The sequence below is a fragment of the Pinus tabuliformis genome, chromosome 1_1 (genome assembly GCF_031772625.1).
Source record: "Pinus tabuliformis cultivar Carrire ecotype Pingquan chromosome 1_1, CPIR1, whole genome shotgun sequence".
Classification (NCBI taxonomy): Eukaryota; Viridiplantae; Streptophyta; class Pinopsida; order Pinales; family Pinaceae; genus Pinus; species Pinus tabuliformis.
This window is the reverse complement of record NC_142297.1, coordinates 818,499,618-818,515,973: the sequence shown is the minus strand read 5'-3', so window position 1 is coordinate 818,515,973 and position 16,356 is coordinate 818,499,618.

Here is a 16,356-nt window from a genome sequence, read left to right as displayed (position 1 = left end):
CTCCTCTTCCAACCATAATGGTAAGTCATGCTCTATATATGGTTGAAAAGGAGGGTACAAGACCAATTGTTTAGACAAATGCCCATTTTTAATGGTCATATTCCCAACCCTACAACTTATGTAAGCATCAGTAGTGGCTAACCATGGCCTTCCAAGGATGTGAGGATAACCATTGAACTTGGTGTTATGTTGGAGAACTAAGAAGTCAGCAGGGTATTCCTAGGAATCAATGGAGACCATCACATCCTCAACAACCCCTTGAGGAGCTACTGTGGATCCTTATGCAAGCTGCAAGACTATTGTGGTCTTCCTTAATGATCCTTGGAGATTTAATTCAAGCATTGTCTCCTTAGTCATCAGATTGATCGTAGCCCCAAGATAAATCTAGGTATGGGGGGAAATGATACCATTGAGTTTCACATACACCACAAGACTTCCTGGATCTAGATAATTTGGGAAAATCACTCTCCCCAACATTAAGTCAGAAAGTTGTCCAATGAAATTAATGGTAGGGTTGTCTTTCTTTATCCTCCGAGGATGTTTGAAGCATTTCTCCTTGATTAACTTGTTATATATGGGGACATCCTTGATAGCTTGAAGGAGTGGGATTTTTACACACAAGTTTTTCAATTCACCCAAAAGTTGAGTCTCTTTTGGGGTGTGTTGTCTAGGATGGATTAATCTCTTAGGAAAATGAGGTGGATTGGATTGAGGAATACTCTCTTCTATTTTGTCTTCAATATCCTCAGGTGGAGATGGAGGTTGATTATCTGGAAGCACTCCTATAGACCTTAGGTTGATTTCTTGAATTTACATAATATAGGCAGGATATGATGTCTCTTCACTATAGACCTGTTATGCTTGCTTGTTGTTTGGGTTTAGATTTGGCTAAGAAGACATTTGAGGTTGCTTAGGTGGAGCAAGGTGAAGGAGATGTGGTTGTGATTGAGGTGGAGGTGGTAAGGCTGGAGATTGGTTGTATGGGGGCCTCCACCCCTATAATGGTGTATTCCACTAAGGTTGTGGTGGAGCATGTTGATGAAATGATTGATTGGCAGGTTGGCAAAGGTATTAAGGTGAAAAATACTAGGGAGAAGGTGTGTACCATGAAGGATGAGAAGGAGGACACCAAGGGGGAATGGATGCATTCTGGTTAGGGTTGTAATATGAATAGGATGCCCCTTACATTCCCTATTAGTATGGTCGAGGTCCTTGAGGTCTGCTTTGGTTGATATAACCAAGTTGTTCAATCACACCTTCAGTTCCTTGATACAAAAATTTTAATCTAGGAAGATAAGGGCACTTGTTGGTGGTGTGGTTCTCCTCACAGTCTAAGCATATCTCTATAAGATTCAATGGACATTCATTTCTAGGGTGCTTCTTGCTGCATCTAGGGAAGAATAGAACTAAGTCTTTTTCTACTTCCTCCTTCTTCCTCTTGATCTTCATGGTGTCCATTTGCAGAGCAAGGGTATGCAAAATTTCACTCTTAAAGTCTTACAACATTTTCCTAATTTCTCTTCTGATGGATGTGTTGGAGGAGGATGAACTAGCCAAAGCTTGACTAGCCCTACCCTTCTTTCTGGCTACCCTAGAATGATTTTTGAAAACTGTCTTGATATCATCATAAGATAAATAGTAGATGTCCCCTCCCCACAACCTATTTAGGGTTTCTAGGAGGTCTTCCTTGATCCCTCTAAGAAGGAATATCTTGAGTGATTCATGATCGAGGGTGCATCTAGCCCTTTTGTAGTCGAGTTGGAACCTTTCCTCATAATCTTCCAAATATTCATCATGTCCCAAGGCCATTCTAAATATTTCCTCTTTTGTGTCTTTGGACCTACAATAATCCATGTACTTTTTCTTGAAGGCTTGATGTATTTGATCCCAGGTAATTATGTTGTACCTAGGTATACCCGTGAATCAACACAAGGTTGCATCCTTAAGGGTGGATGGGAGCAACTTCAACTTCTAGTCATGAGAGGTTTAAGCATAAATTTTGTAGATGACAAAAAACTCAAACAAAAAGGTATAAGGGTCCTCTGAGGTTAATCCATGGAAGTGAGGAAGGGAAGAGGGGCGTCATAGCATATCCATTAGTTTCTTTGATGGGAAAAGCACCCTTAGTTCTGTTTTTAGCTCCATTTTTGTTTTGCATCCCATTTCTATTTTCAGCCATGGTGTAGGTTGGTGGAATGGTTTCTTCTTCTTCTTCCCCAATTGGTTCTTCAAAGATATGTGGTTGTTCACCTAATCTTTCCTCTAGGTCACAACCATCAAAGAAGAGGGAAGGTTGGTTGTTTGATGGTGTGGGGGTATTTGGAACAAAATTTCCTAAGTTGTCTCTAATCCTACGAGTTATAAGTTATATTATTTTATATAACTTATTATTTTAATGGACCATTATATTTAAATAATAAATATGATATATTCTAAAGAACAAAATAGTGAGGATCTAACTTACCAAGGACCATCTAATAATTATTACACAATTACCTAGTATAACTAAATTCTAAAAATAATTGTGATTGATTACCTTGACTTGTATTTTATATTGGAATAATAATTAAATATAGATTAATTAATATATATTATGAGATATAATTTATTAATTGACCATTGTAATTAAAATATTAATATTATACTATGAATTCTCTTAATATTTGGGATAATAATAATAATATACCTATTTATTTTTAAATTAACAAATGAATTCCTTTATTTACCTATTTTAGCTTTCTCATATTAATTAACTAATTTAGTGGTTTGACCAGGATCATTAGGTCAAAATTAGCCGTTAGCATTATAGCTGTTGGAATCTCTGCACACTCTATTTAATCACGCTAATCCGGATTAGTTCTTCAACTTGTCCTGATGATGAACCACACTTGTTGGTTCGAAACGCGTCGACAAAAGATTGGTTATGTGATTTTGCCGAAGATTATCTAAACAATGTTATGGATCACAGAAGTCTAAATTCCTTAATCATTTCTTTTAATTTAGGAATTAAATCATTAATTTAATTAATATAATTAATTAAATTAAATTAAAATTAATTAAATTAAATTAAATTAATTAAAATAAATTAATATAATTAATTAATTAATTAAATTAAACTAATTAAAATAAATTAATTGGATTAATTTAATTTAATTAATTAAACCATTAATTTAATTAATTGAATTGATTAAATTAAATTAAATTAGATTAATTTGATTTAATTGTTTTAAATTAATTAATTAAACTTACTGAACTTAATGAATGAAAGACCCCTTATTTCGATCTTATGCTTCCAAGGGACCGGGGGGGTTTTATTTTCTTGATCAGAGGAAGCCAATTTCCACTAATTTCACTCCCATTGTCCCTGTTGAGGCAAATGATGAGGTCGGTTAAGGATAACATTGATCGAAAACAACTCAAGGGAGTATACAAGATCGATTGCTCATGTGGCAAGAGTTATATTGGGGAAACACGTCGATCTCTGAAAATTAGACTTAAGGAGCATGCTGCTGACATAAAGAATGAAATATCCCGCATATCGGCCCTTGCGGAGCACTCGTCCAAGACAAAACATCATGTGTGTTTGGAAGACACCAGGGTAATTGAAAGAGAAGGTAATTATCATAAAAGGAAAATCAGAGAGGCCATTGAAATTATGAAATTTCCTCAAAACCTCAACAGGGACAATGGGAGTGAAATCAGTGGAAATTGGCTTCCTCTGATCAAGAAAATAAACCCCCAGGTCCCTTGGAAGCATAAGATCGAAATAAGGGGTCTTTCATTCATTAAGTTCAGTAAGTTTAATTAATTAATTTAAAACAATTAAATCAAATTAATCTAATTTAATTTAATTTAATCAATTATATTAATTAAATTAATGGTTTAATTAATTAAATTAAATTAATCCAATTAATTTAATTTATTTAATTTAATTTAATTAATTGATTAATTATATTAATTATATTAATTTATTTTAATTAATTTTAATTTAATTTAATTTAATTAATTATATTAATTAAATTAATGATTTAATTCCTAAATTAAAAGAAATGAATTTGAAGTTAATCTTCTGTATAAAAAATTATTAATTTTAATTATATTCAATTATCAAAATCTTTTAATTAATATAAATTAATAAATTAATTTAATTTAATTTGATTTAATCTATTAAATAAATTTTTTAATGAAATTGAAAATTAAATATAAATTTAATGAAAAAATAAAAAATAAAAATAAATAAATAAATTTAATGAAATAATAATTTTAATCATAAAAAAAAAATCAATTTTAAATAATTTTAATAAAATAAAAATAAAAATAAAAATTCAATTGGTATGAAATTTTTTTAAAAGTAATAATTTTAATCAAAAAATTCATTTGGATTAAAAATTTTAATAAAAAAATTTAATAGTGTCTTATTAATTGGTTAAAAACAATTTATTTTATTAATTAAAAACAAATAAAAATAAAAAACAAATTTATTTTATTAATTAAACAAAAATTTATTAACTAACCAATTTATTAATAAAATTAATAGATAAATTAATTTAATTAATTAAATTGAAAGAATTAATTAAATAAAAATAATTAAGATTTGTTTAAATAAAATTAAAAATAAAATTATTATCATTAATTTTTGAAAACATGTGTCGGCCATTATATAAAATTAGGGTTCATAATTTATTTATATCGAGGTCGCTTGCTCTCTTCTCTCAATAATTTCTCATTCATATTCTTTCTATTTTGTCCTGATGATGGACCCCCTTTGGGGTTTGAAACGTTGGCAGAATAAACAAGAAACTGTGGATAATCCGAGTCATGAAGCTACAAGCTCCAATTTGTATGCCATAGTACCTATCCTTTGCAACACCTTGTACAGACCATTATACTTTGGCGATAATTTATTATCCTTATTAGCTTTCTTTAGGAACATTTGTTTATATGGTTAGTCATAGGAATACCCAATCACCTACATCAAAACCTCTTTTGCTGCGATGTTGATCTGCCTGTTGTTTCATTCTATTCTACGCCAAGGTGAGGTTATCCTTTAAGAGTTAGAGAGCTTATTGTTGATGCTCGATGTGATCTTCCACTACTTGAACCTTAGAATTTTCTCTTAAATATGATGTGATGGCTGGTGGATGATATCCATAAAGTGCCATAAATGGGGTCATTTTTGTTGCAATATGGAAGGAAGTGTTATACCACCATTCAGCCAGAAGCAACCATTTGACCCATTGTGTCTGTTTATCATATACAAAGCAACGAAGATTTCCTTCCAAACATTTGTTTTACTATCTCAGTTTTCCCATCAGATTGAGGATGATAAGATGAGCTATGAGCTAACTGAGTACCAAGACAAGAAAATAATTTTTTCCAAAACTTTCCAGTGAAATTTGGATCTCTGTCGCTTACAATAATCTTTGGGTTTCGATGTAGCTTTTGAATTGTTTCCATAAATGCAATAGAAATTGTACTCACTTTAAATGGATGAGATAATGCACAAAAGTGTGCATACTTGGTAAGTATGTCAACTACCACCATGATAACACTCTTTCCTTCAGACTTGGGTAAACCTTTGATAAAATCCATTGAAATCTCCTCCCAACGTTGGCTTGGAATCGATAAAGGTTGTAATAGACTAGGGTCTTAATTGTTTCAACTTTATTTTGTCGGCAAACCAAACATTCCGCCACAAACTTTTGAATATCCGATTTAAGGCCATCCCAAAAAAAATACTTCTTAACCTTGTAGTAGGTTTTAGAAATCCTGAGTGCCCTCCTAAGGGAGAGGTGTGCAATTCCCTAAGAATCTTTTGTTTGATTTGGGAATTCTTACATAGGTATAACCGATCCTTGTACCATAATGAATCATTTTTCTAGCTAAATGTATCAGATGTACTGGGATCTTGTTGTATCTTTTGAATGAGTGCCCACACTTCCTCATCATTCTTCCATTCATCCCTTGCTTCATTTATCCAATTTGTTTCAATAATAGAAATGGCGCAAAGAAATGCTTCCACATCCTCATCCTTTCTTGAGAGTGCATCTGCCACAACATTTTGCTTGCCTTTTTTGTAGATGATTTCAAAGTAATAGCCCAACATCTTTGTGACCCATTTTTTCTACTCTTCTGAAGATAATCTTTGTTCTAAAAAGTATTTAAGACTATCATGATTTGTTTTTACCTTGAAATGTCTTCCCATTAGATAGGGTCACCATTTCTTAAGTGCATATAGTATTGCCAGCATTTCATTCTCATAAATAGCTTTGTGTAAATACTTTCCTTTGATTGGACAATTTTCGAAAGCAATGGGTCTTTCTTCTTGCATTAAAACAACACCAATTCCATTTCCTGAGGCATCACATTCCACAATAAAGGTTTTTGCGAAGTCTGGTGTAGCTAAGACTAGCACTTGCACATTGCCTCTTTAAGATGTTAAAAGGTCTTTGTTGCTTCTGGAGTCCATGAGAATGCATCTTTCTTTAATAATGTTGTTAGAGGTGCTGCTATTCTCCCATAATTCTTAACAAACTTGCCATAATACCCTGTCAACCCGAGAAATACTCCTAGATGCTTTATGGATGTGGGGATATTCCATTCCTTAATTGTTAAGGGAGATTTTCCCCTAGGGTCTTGGGTTGATACCCTAGCAGATCGGATGTCATTTACACATAGAAACACACATTCCACACAGCCATGATTCTAATATAAACAAACTATAGGAAGAAGGGGTGCACCTAAGGTCCTTCGTTTGAGAAGATCCAATTAGGGTTCAAACCCTCTTTGAGTTCCTTTTAGTCCTTCAACCTGCAAAACCACCAATTCCAGAAAGTATAGCAGTATATGGAACAAGAATCATAAAGAAATCATCTTCATTGCATAATGAAAGGTAGTTAGTTATATAATTAATAACAACCATTCACATGTGAATCATAACATTGATATTATAAACATGAAGAAGATTTATATAAGGAAGAAGACAAGTGTTTTTTTTATTATAAATAACTAAAGTACAAAAAGGAATAATTTCACTTGATTCGTCCTTTCGCAGGCTCCAAGCGGAACCATCCTCCGGATTCGTCTAGTATCAAGCCTTTAACAAACTCCTTCCATGACTTACTCCATGATATCTCAAATGGTAGATAGACATCAACACATAAGGAACCAACGGTTTCCTGTAAATGGGGGAAGTGCTGGAAGCACTAGGCACTTCAGACCTGGTACAGGGATTATCTTAGTAGCGTGATCTTTCTCTCTATTCTCTCCTTCCTTAGGCCTTCCCATTGAAAACTTTTTATACTTCTCCCAAGGTAGTTTTTTAGTTGGGAATTCGTTGGGAATAGTTGGGCCATGGGCACTAACAGGTAATCAACAGGTAAAACCCACGATCTCCTCCCAAAATTAAGGAGTTTTAATTTTTTTAAGTGTTTTAATACATATACGTGGGTTGGGTATACACAGACCTGCGTATACACACATCTAGCTCAGGGGAATGTCGTGTATAGGGAATAAAACACTGTTTCTTAAATTTTGGACTAGGTCTGGAAGGAGGGGTTTCCCTAGGTTATGAGTGCAACATCACAAACATCAAGAGTGATATTTGGAGCTATAACAGATGCCCCCTAATATATGAGGTCATAAGGGGTACATGATGGCCGAAATGTATTAAGCAAGTACATGGAAAGGAAATTTGTCAAAAACTGAGAAGGACTTCACCAGAGTTCAGCCTGCCAAGCCACAAAAGGAGATCAGAAAGAAACACTGTCTGAGGTGGGCATACCCATGCTCAAAGAAAGTAAAGCATGTCCGCATATCAAGTACAAGCGGATCCACTAAGTATACAAGTATAAAGAACTGGAAAATACATAATGGATCATCTGATCATGATCGAACAAGTACATGTCTGAATATCACATATAAGAATGTCAATGATGTTGAAAGATGTAACGGATCATTGATATCAAAGACTGATCCCAAAAGGTACCAAATGAACATGATAGAGTAAGATGGTACTACACTGCAAACTTAGGTTCCAGCATATAGAATGTCGCCATGAATGACTGCAACATATAGAGTGGAGTGGTATCAACTAGCAGCAACGGGAGCAACTATCAAGTGAACCAATGAATGCTGATGCAACTTGAAGTCTTCACCGAAAGTCGTGGTACATTTCTACACCATGGGAATAAATGATCTAAATTTGACCATGTGAGAAATCGTTTGATTACCTGCCATTTATGTATACCGTTAACAAATGCGAGACTACTCACCAATAATGATAATGAGCGTCAAGGTACCTAGTACAATCTAACAAGTGTGAATAAATGAGCTGGAGTCGAACACCTATAAGAATATATCAATCAGGAGACAATGATGGTTTCCCACTGTCGATAGCGAAGGATCTGCCACTAATGACTGCAAACCCCAAGGTACTGCCAAATGGACTCTAGATCTTTGCCCCAGAGCAATGAGTCATAGTCGATAGGGAAAGATCCACTAGAAGGAAGGAATTAAGGCATCCTTCATCAATCTAGCACGAGTGTAACCCATAGGCCAATAATGTGGAAGGAATCAGATGAAAAAGATGTAGTAACCCGACCGAAGCACGTTTCCGGTGTACATAAGATGTGGCTAGCGCACGACAGAAACCCTCTGAACCAACCAATAATGAAAGCTGACACAGAGGCGAGGTATCCACCAATAGGGTCAAATGGAAACCAAGGTACTGCACGAATCCCAATGTGTGATAATGTAAGCTGATGTCGAACACAAGGGAAACCACTCAGTTAAAGACCCATGATATTGATCGATGTTGAGCACAAGGTGACCTACCAATAATGAAAATATGGCCAGAGTGCGGCTCTAGGCCTACCCTCAGAGCAAGATGTCGTCGTCGATAAGGACAAGACCTGCTAGCAAGAGGTCAATGGGGCCCTTCTCAAACCAGCATGAGTAAAGGACCAATATAACTGATGTGGTGATAGACAAGACATTGACAACGAGGGATGGCCGACTGAAAAATGAGTCAAGAGACACCGCAGAGAGGCCGACTTAGGCTAACTTCTCTTGAACAAAAGCACGGCACAATGTGACTATGTAGCAGCATATGATGACTCTGTATAAGCTCGTTGTGCAAGAGGCACAAACAAAACCTCCATATGATTGGAAGATATAACCAATCAGGGGAGAACTGACTCAATAACAAGGTTAAGGCATACCTAAGCCAAACTAAATCCCGCCCAAACAGAGGAGAATTTGTTTTGAGTGCTTTTTTCAAGGGCGACACGACTGACTCTAGCTGCAAACGATAAATGGAAATCTTGTCCCGTTCCGACTCTTTTTTAGAATATATATTTTTTTTGTCTTTTTCTTTAAGCTGGAAAAAGAAGAAAAGAATGCTATTGTTACACAAAATATTGTCACCATGACTATTTGCAGTCAGTGTGAGTCTATCACCACTCATATCGTCCTTCTGTGCAAGTCTCAGACCTCAGCTCTTCATGTCAAGATTTAAAAATGAGAGAAAGTCTTTGAAAATCTATAAAATTCTGGTTCCGCACTTTCTCTTACCATTACTTGCGGTCCTGCACCCCTTGGTCATGTTACCTGCAGACCTGCCCGCTCTGTCTCTAAAGGAGTGGGTGCGAACCCTTGTGAAAGTAAAAAAGGAGCAAGTTTATTCTTAAAAACTCACTTTGGGTTAATTCTGGATGCTTCTAGAAGGAATCTTCACATGGTTGGTTCGCTCCTAGGTGGTTCATGCATCCCATAACTAAAGGAGCTAACCCCTTGATGAGAGGATCTTATCCCTTTGAAGGAGGGATTTATCCCTTTGAAGGTGGACCTAGTAACTTCCCTCCATTGCACTATAAATTAAGGCATTGGGCTGGTTGCTAGAGAGGTTAGAAGCTGAACATTTTTTAGGGTAAATGCTGTTGGAATTGAGACTTCCTAGTTAAGCTTGAGAGGAGAGATTACATACCTTTTGGCTTCTTTGGGAAGAGAGTGAAACTTGTCAAAGTATAGGAGATTCTTGCTGGACCCTGGGAGGAGCTTGTACAGCATCAAGGCACCAAGGTTGTAAAGTTCTTCTTTGATTAAAGTTAATACAATCAGATTCATTTTTCTCAATAAATTGTCTTATATGGTTTATTTCATGAATTTCTTGATCATCATGATAAATATGTTTTATTATATTGGCTTTTCAGATGCTATTTGATATGTATGCCTGTTTGTGTTTGCAGATTCTTAAAAAGGGAGCTCATTTGGATCAACAAAGTGTGGCTTCCACAAACTAGCATTGGACCCGAGGTAGGCCTAAAACATCTACTAGCCTTTATTTATAAATTGCATATTTAGAGAAAGATAGATTTTTTTTGGTTTGCTTGTCGCTAGATATCATTAGATACTAGGGAGGCCGATCTTGTCCACAAGAATGAATTATCCGACCGACAAAATGGCGACTCCACTCGGGACATGAATTGTTGGTTGTTTCCTTTGTTTTTACTTTGTCTTGAGAGACTGTTTCTCTGTTTCTGGTTTTTACTTGCTGTGTGGGATTGGGTAGGTTCAGTAGATCTTGAATTATTTTTTGTTTTTCGTGCTTTTGGAAGAGGACCGCACCCTCTGCTTGTAACACAGTGTGGACATCCCCACACTTTTGCTTTACACATAAAGTGGTACCACACCTAGGTATACTGGGGGCCTGTGGACCCTGTCAAAATTTTGAAAAACTTGAAATATTTTCATTCAGTCAGCTTAGGATTTGTTTATGTGTTTTTAGGCTCTGCCCAGATCTGCACGTGACTTGTCAGAAAATTTTCGTAGGTTAATTCCATTGGCATTTAGGTTTTAGGTGAAGTTTCTAGAGCTTTGTGTGCCGGACTTGATTTTCGTTTGGTCTTTGTAGTAACTCAGAGCTTAGAAGCATTAGAAACCTCAGATCACCTTGGTTTTTGCTGGTCTTCTTATGAGTCTGACCATTTTGTAAAAGCTACCTTTGTTGAGGAATCCATCTTGCTTTTCTCTTTGCGAAGCTTCGAAAGAACTTGTGTTGAAAGTTTTGGATTTCATTTTTAAAAAGAAAACAAAAGCTGTTTGTTTTTTTTTTAATTTGTGATTCTGGACAAATTAGTCCTTAGTTTGCTCATAACTAAGTAAAACATCCTTGAAAAGAAATCTTGTAAGATTTTACTTCAATTAAGATTTTTAGAATTTATAGATCTCAAGATTAGATTTTTCAATAGTTTTGAGTGTTTTATAAAATTTAAAAAAAATCCTCTTTTGAAAAAGTTTGTTTTTGTAGTATTTGAGTGTTTCAAAAGAAAGGGAAATTTTCGTGAGCATAACTAGTTGTCTTGTTTTTGAGTTCATTGGAAAAGACAAAAAGTTCTTCTTTTTATTTGTTTGTTAAGGAAAGATTTGGTTTTACAAGCATTTGCATTCTCAACTCTTTCTTTAGCTAGAAATTCATTGAAGAAAAAGGATTGTTTTTCATCTTAAGTGCATTTTTAGTGATTTGGAGTCGAGTCTTCACACCATAAAGTTTCATCTCCACACCTTTTGACTTAAGAAAAAACCAATAAAAATAACGCTTAAAGTAAAATCTATCTTGTAATCTTTTTATTTCTAGGGCTCTTTATCACCAACATAGCTTAGGCTAGTATCTTGGAGTAGGGAGTAATTAACTCTCCAAGATAGTAAAACAAACAAGTAGTTGTATCTTGCGGTAGGAGATAAATTCCAATTGTTACATATATGCTCTAGGAAGCTCCTCTTATAGGAGTCAAGCACGAGATCATGTCCGAACCAGTTGGGTAATCAATCCTTCCTCATTGGGAACGATACAAGATATACACGTATTAAAAACGGTAAACCTTAGATTAGCCATTGTCGAGGAGCCTGGGGTCACTTGTTGGTAAACCTTGGATTATGTCAAGGAGCTTTCAAGGGGATTGAGCTTGCTACTCTGCCCTTGTGTGTGTATCGAATCACAGACTGTTCCCCCAGGTATATTTGTTTCCGTTGGTAACCATAGTGACCATATTCTATAGGATTCTTTCCTAAGGTGACGGTGGAGGGAAAATCCCACTGTACCTGGAGCAGACATCAGCTAGACTCACTTGGATTTTCTGGGGGGTTCTCTTCACTCGAGACAGTTTAGTGGAGAAACTTGTGCTAGTCTATTCATTAGGCAAGTTGTCGGGGTAACTGTTCCAACCACCATTTCTGTATTGAATTCTGGGACGTTAGATTTCATCACCAACTAGTGTTTTCGGTACAGAAAGTTACTGTTTGTGTGTGGTTTGACCTCCTAGATTCTTTAGGTGTGTGATTCAAAATTGTTTGGTTCTTTAGAGACTTTAGGTGGTTTTCATTGAGATTTTTCTTTGTTTGCGTGTGAAGTAGTTAAAATATTTAATCGTGGCTGAATTACCGAGGAAGTCCCGTAGACTTCGGGGCCAACCTCCTGAGTTTTCACCGAGCCAGCTTGAAGGGCTTCGAGCCCTTGTAACTCCTAGTGACAGTAGAGTTGGGTCACCTGAAGAAGGAGAGTCTTCTTTAGTTGTACATCCTGATTATCAAGTGCAAGCACCAGAGTATATTTTAGAACCTGTTTCTTTTTCCGAAGTTACTGGTAGTTTTTCTTCTACTAGTGAATTAGCCAAGGAACCTGAAATATTTGAACCTGAAACTGAACCTGCTACTACTCCAACATCAGGATTTTCCTCTCCAACTTCCAATGGTCCTCGTTCACCCAGGGTAGAAAGAGTCATTACCCAAAATCTTCCTTCTGGACTTATTGCTATTGAAGAACTTGTTACTCCGGAAGAAGGTATACCTATCCCTAAAAATCAACCAGCTATAGAACTTAGGGAGCGTGAATCGATATTTTACAGTCCACTTAGGAGGGAGGCTCGGTATCTTTCATTGAACAATTTTTTGGAAAACCCAAGACTAAGTTTTTCACCACCTCACATTCCTTTTCATCCAACACCTAGGGGTTATTATCCTCCTTTGAATATGTCGAGACAGTCATCCATGTTTTCTCAATCTCCATAAACCTTTTTATATGGCGGTCCTTCTATTCCCTTTGGGTATCAGTCTCTTATTGGTACTTTTTTGGGATCATCTCCTCAACCTATCGAACAAGGGTTATTAATTGGTAAAAACGGAACTAAGCCGTTGAGTGTAGAAGATATTCTTATGATGTCAGGTACCATTCCAAATCTGCAACCTCAAGGTGGCCAGTTACCGCCTGGGGGGCAACATCAAGGATAGTACATACCTATGGGACAGTACATTCCTCAAGGTCAACCCCAGACTTAGTATGTACCTCAAGGTCAACCCCAATATCAATATTTACCTCAAAGTCAACCCGAGTATCAGTACGTGCCTCAAGGTTATCAACCTCAAGGTCAGTACCCAACCCAAGGTTTCCAACCACCTTCCGGTCAATCATTTGTCCAAGGAACTGGAAATGTACCTTTGAATTATCAACCCTACCCTCAACCCGGTTATGGTCCTCAATATGCTGAACCTGCTATGGGTCCATACCCCGGAATGAACTTAGTGTGGGAGCCATCTCAATCACAAAAAATCTTGCAACCAAATGTGCAATTGTCATCTCAATCTGGACAACCCTTGGTTTTTGGTTCAACCTAACAACCTGTCCAGCCTACTATTCAAACTTCTGCACCTTGTGTAGTTTCTCAGTCTGGGCCTAGTTTGCCTCGAACTCTGCCTCAAACGACTACTGCAACTACTACAACATCTGTTCCATCTACCCCACCTACTTCTGGAGTATCGAAAGCTCCGGTTTCTACTGTTCTTGCATCAATTCCTCAAGCATCTTTACCTTAGTCTGGACCCACAATTCAGACTTCAGTTCAAATGCCTGTAGGACAACCTGGTCCAAGTACGGTTGTCACAAGTCAACCTCAATTTACTTATCAACCATACCAGGGATAGTACCAATTCAGACTTGCTGTGCAGAACCCAGTCTATCAGTATCAACCATACCCTGGATATACTTATCAACAACCTCAACAACCCCAGTATGGTCTGGTTAATCCTGGTTTCCCAGGAGGATATAATATCCCAAATGAAATTCCAATTCCTAGTTATCCTGGATATCCTCCTCCTGGGGCTAGTCTCATGACCCAGGGTTTCAGGGACACTAATCATCAGTTACCATTCATTACAACTTTGGACTTGCCTGATTTGTTGCGCCTTGTGAATGATCAAATTAATTATCTTCCGTTTTAGTTGCCAATGCCGAATAATTTGCCTACTGATATTCCTAAGTTTGAAGGTAAATCAGGAGAAGACCCGTCGAGCCATGTGATGACTTATCACCTCTGGTGTGCATTAACTCCATTTCAGATGATTTAATTCGTTTACGGCTTTTTCAACGCACTCTAATTGGTCTTGCGGCCAAGTGGTACATTGAATTACCATGAGCCACTTTTTATAATTTTAGTTAGTTAGCTACTTCGTTTTTAACTCATTTTCAGTTTCCAGTCAGATATGACAATGGCACGGAATTATTAACTTCATTAAAACAGTCAACGTCCACTTACATTTCAGATCACATTCATGAATGGAGATGTCGATGGCGTTTAATGAAAGTTTTTATCCTGGATCAGATCTTAGCATAATGGTTTGTTAAATCTTTATTACCGAAAATCACTGAGGATGTAGCTATGGCAAGAGTCGTTACTGAAGAGCAAGTAATTGCTCAAGCTCAGTACCTTGACCTAGTTTATACGCAGTTAGGTACGTTACAAGAGAAAATCCCCGACCTTCCTAAACAAAATCAAATAACTGCAGCTCCTTCAGGGTCTCATGTCGTTGATGGTATGATTTGTACAGTTAATACCAAAAGTAAGAAGAAATCTTCCAAGAATTCTTCTCCTATGATAAATTTACCAGATTCCCCGACATGAGATTCTTCCGCGGAAATTTCTGCCAATATTCATGTTTTAGAGTCATCTACAGCCAAATCAAAATCCGGCAATAAAAAGAAAGGGAAGAAGAAAAATAAAACAAATAAAAATTCGAAAGAGAAACCCGAAAAAACGGAATCTACTAAAGAGAAACGCAAACCTCGTTATCCTTGTCTCATTTGTGATGAAGAGCATTTCACAAGAGACTGCCCTCATCGCGCTGAGGTTGCGAAAATCGTCAAAGGTTCTCAAACACCTACTATTTTGAAGGATCCTTTTCCTAGTCAAGACAGTAAGATGATAGGTTCTTCCTCAAATGCCTCAGAAGAACCCATAATGATGATGTCCCATGTTAGGATTGCGACACGATCGTAAGATTATGGAAGTAAAAGTCCTGTTGTTGGTAAGGAAACAAAATCTTCTAATTCGAACCCATCAACTTCAACTCCTGGTTCTGATCCACTACAGATCGAGAAACCTAACCCAGACTTAGTAATCAAACCACCTGCCAAGGGTATACTTCGAAAGTCAGCTTTCAATCCACATGCGAGAGCTGCTTAGAACTATAACATTGTTGAAGATTTGGCTATTTCACCTTCAACAATGTCGGCTTTGGAGGTGCTGCAATCATGTCCAGCACAGCGTAAATTGCTATTGTTAACTATAGGAGCTGTTGATATTCAGGACTCGAACCTTATAATTTTCGATCTAGAAAATAGTACACCTCGCTTACCTCATCAAATGGCTTTCCAAATTCCAGTGTTAGTAAAAAACAGACCTTGCTATAGGACTGTGATTGATGAGGGAGCCTCAACATGTATTATGTCGATCCAGTGTTGGAGATCGCTTGGTTCTCCTACACTTAATCAATCCCCAACTATTCTAAAGGCCTTTGATGGCTGTGGGTTCCATATTTTTGGCATTCTACAGGATTTACCTATAGGGGTTGAAGGAAAAACTGTTAATCTAGATGTGGAGGTGGTTGATGCCCCTCTAGATTACAACCTTTTCTTGGGTCGTAGTTGGTCTTACGCTATGATTGTTGTCGTTTCATTGGTCTTTCAACTTATAAAGTTTCCTTATAATGGAAAGATTGTAACTATATACCAGCTAACTTACTTTTCATCTGACCCAACCTCTTCTGAAAGTATCCAGCATGTCGGAAAAACAACTATCCCTTATAAGGATGTTGGATTAGGACTAGTTAAAGATTCTGGTTTACTAGGAACTTTTTCCTTTCCTCCTCCCAACGTATCACCTTCTACAACAACCATTCATATGATTTCATCAGACACTATTGTTTGTGATGATCCTTGGATCGTACCTTTCGAATCTGTGATAGATTCATTTGGTGATGCTATGCCTTTAAGTCCATATGAAATTGCATATTAGGTCGTACAGTCAT